Here is a 3,368-nt window from a genome sequence, read left to right on the forward strand (position 1 = left end):
TAATGATGATAATAATGATAATAAGAAAACGAAAAGGGAGAGGAGGATAAAAATAAAATAAGAAAAAAAAAAAAACCATCACATACTACGTGAATGAATAAATAAACTCTTTTACTTGTAGAGTCAATCACGAGAGAAAAGAAATCAGTCTAGCAAAATGTGACACAAAAATCATCACATACAAAGAGGATGATGATAAAACGCATACATCTCAATCAGCGTGAGTGGTGTTGGCGAGGAGTGCGTTGTGATAATGTGTGATTCCTCGCCCTGACGCCACGAGCGGGTCAAGGCTGGAGCTCCTGTGTCTAGCTTCCTGCATCCAGAAGTTTTGTGCACCGGTAACTGAAAAGCGGCGCCACATGACTTCCTTGTTGCTGTACCATTAAAAGCAGACAAATAGATTAACTCCTTCAATATCATGACGAGTTCTCATAGTCATTCTGGTTACTATTAAGTGATTCTGTACATCTTCAGAAACTTATGTGGCGATTAAAATAGTGAGGAGTGTGGACATTAATCTTCTGACCTCCATAGAACCTTCCTAATGTCAATAAAAATCGTACAATTACAACAAAAACTCAAGCTAAAAATGCGTCCCAGTACTGAGTTAATAGTAGGCAGTATTAGTAATGTGTAAATAAGTGAATAGACAAATAGATGGATTAGAAAAGGAGAAGGAGGTAGAGGAGGAGGAAGAGAAGGATGTGGAGGTAGCAGAGATGATGGAAAAAGATGTAGTAAGTTCAGTATGAGGAAGGGAAGGTAGAGAATGAGGAAAAAGAAGAAGGAAGAAGAACGGAACGTGAAGGAAAAAATTTGGTAATACTTTTAGATTCAGAAGATGGAGAAATAGAATAAAGAAGAGAACATGAAATAAAAGAGGAGGAGGAGGAGGAGAAGAAGAAGAAGAGGAAGAGGAGGAGAGGAGAAAGAGAGATGGTGTTTGGTGGTGGTAGTGGTGGTGATAAAAGCAGAGATGAAGATGAAAGATGTGGATGAGGTAGATGAGAAGTAGAGATGAAGGTAGAACAGGTGAAGAAAAGGAGTGGAGACCTAATGATTTCTTTTTAGTTTGACCTCAATTTCTTTTTTTTCTTTTTCTTCTTCCTCCTTCTCTCATTCTTCTTCTTCTTCTTCTTCTTCTTCTTCTTCTTCTTCTTCTTCTTCTTCTTCTTCTTCTTTCTCTTCCTCCAACTCTTCTTCTTCTTCTTCTTCTTCTTCTTCTTCTTCTTCTTCTTCTTCTTCTTCTTCTTCTCTTCCTCCAACTCTTCTTCTTCTTCTTCTTCTTCTTCTTCTTCTTCTTCTTCTTCTTCTTCTTCTTCTTCTTCTTCTTCTCTTCTCCTCCTCCTCTTCTTCTTCTTCTTCTTCTTCTTCTTCTTCTTCTTCTTCTTCTTCTTCTTCTTCTTCTTCTTCTTCTTCTTCTTCTTCTTCTTCTTCTTCTTCTTCTTCTTCTTCTTCTTCTTCTTCTTCTTCTTCTTCTTCTTCTTCTTCTTCTTCTTCTTCTTCTTCTTCCTCCTCCTCCTCCTCCTCTCTCCTCCTCCTCCTCCTCCTCCTCCTCCTCCTCCTCCTCCTCCTTCTTCTTCCTTCTCCTTTATTTTAAGAGGATTCTCTGCAGTTAACTATATGAGGTGTGTTGGTGGGAGGGGGAGCGATGGGAGGAAAGAGGGAGGTTGCCTAATTATCTTTTATATAGAAAAAAAATCCATTCTCTCTCTCTCTCTCTCTCTCTCTCTCTCTCTCTCTCTCTCTCTCTCTCTGTTAACACATTCTTTACCCACCAGCTTGTTAATCTTTATTTTCTACTTCCTCTTTCTTCTTTTTTCTCCACCTTTCTGTTTCCTCCACTCTTTACCCTTCTCTCTTTTCCTCCACTGTTTTGCCTTTCTTCTTGTAGGAAAAGAGGGAATGAGGAAGGATAAGAGAGAAGGAAGAGAATGAGGTGACAAAAAGTAAGAGGGAAGGAAAGTAAAGGGTGAGGAAGAGAGGGGAGTGTAAGTGTTAGGAGAAAGTAGGAGTGGAAGGAGGGAAGCTTTTTCTGTTCTTCTCCCCTCAAGACGTAATGAAGGGGGAGAGGAGGAAGACGAGGGGAAAAAGGAACAGGGAAGAAGGGTAAATAAAGGAGAGGAGAAGGAGGAGGAGAGAAAAAATAAAAGAGGAACAGGATGAGGAAAAAGAGAAGTGATGAGGAAGAGGAGGAAAGTGAAATTCAATGGAAATGCAGCGAAGGAAGAGGGAAAGAAGAATATTATTATTAACGAATGAAGAGATAGAGGCAAGAGAGGGAGGGAAGGAGCGAGTGAGTGTGTGAATCATTTCCTCTCTCTCTCTCTCTCTCTCTCTCTCTCTCTCTCTCTCTCTCTCTCTCTCTCTCCGTTTTTACGAGCTTCATTTTTACACATTCTTTATTTTCAGATAGTTTTTTTTCCACGATTTTTTTCCCCATAATTCTACCTGCAATTTCACCTTTCCATAATTCCAGCTCCAATTTTCCCTTTATTTCTTTATTTTTTTCCCTTCCTCTGGTTCTTTTCCTTATTCCATTCCTTTCCTTCTTTCCCTCCTATCTCTTCTCTTTTTCTCTTTCCTTCCTATCTCTTCTCTCTTTCTCTTTCCCTTTCCTTCAGTGTTGTCGATCCTTCATTATCCTACCGTTCATTCTTGGTCTCCTTTCTTCTTTTTCTTCCTCTCCATCTACATAATATTCACTCCTTTTCTTCCTGTTTTTCATTTTTTTCTTCTTTTCTTATGTCTCTCCTCCTCCTCCTCCTCCTTCATCTTTTTCTCCTTATCCTTCTCCTCTTTCTCCTCCTCCTGTTCATTTTCCTCCTCCTGTTCATTTTTCTCTTCCTCCTCCTCCTCCTCCTCCTCATTGCACACAAACCCGATCCCTGATGCACTAAAGGATGATATCGTCTCAGCTTTTACCGAGAACAATCACTCACGCACTGTCTAAACTGTACTTTGGAAAGCTACGGTTACACTAGCCACTGATACCCCTGGACTGGGCGATTTAGCCAGGGCTGGGCGCCCAGCCCTGGCTAAATCGCCCAGCCCAGGGCAAAGTTGCGTGGACGCGCCGGACCGTTTTCTCCCCAGCTCTAGGCCTGGGCACACCACTAGGAACTAAGGAACTATTATTCACGCAAACATCTAAACCCAAATTTTCCTAAATAATAAAATATCAAGATATTATATCACTATATACGCAATTTATTTATTTTCATGCATGATTAGTTATAATTAGCTGCACACAAATTATTAGAAAACATCATCTCTCGCTTGACCTGGGAAACCCTCAGATGTAAACAAACACACGCCGCAGCGCAATGTTTTAAACATGGCTTCTGTTGAAAAGTCCATTGTGT

The sequence above is a fragment of the Portunus trituberculatus genome, chromosome 40, assembly GCF_017591435.1.
Source record: "Portunus trituberculatus isolate SZX2019 chromosome 40, ASM1759143v1, whole genome shotgun sequence".
NCBI classification, from domain to species: Eukaryota; Metazoa; Arthropoda; class Malacostraca; order Decapoda; family Portunidae; genus Portunus; species Portunus trituberculatus.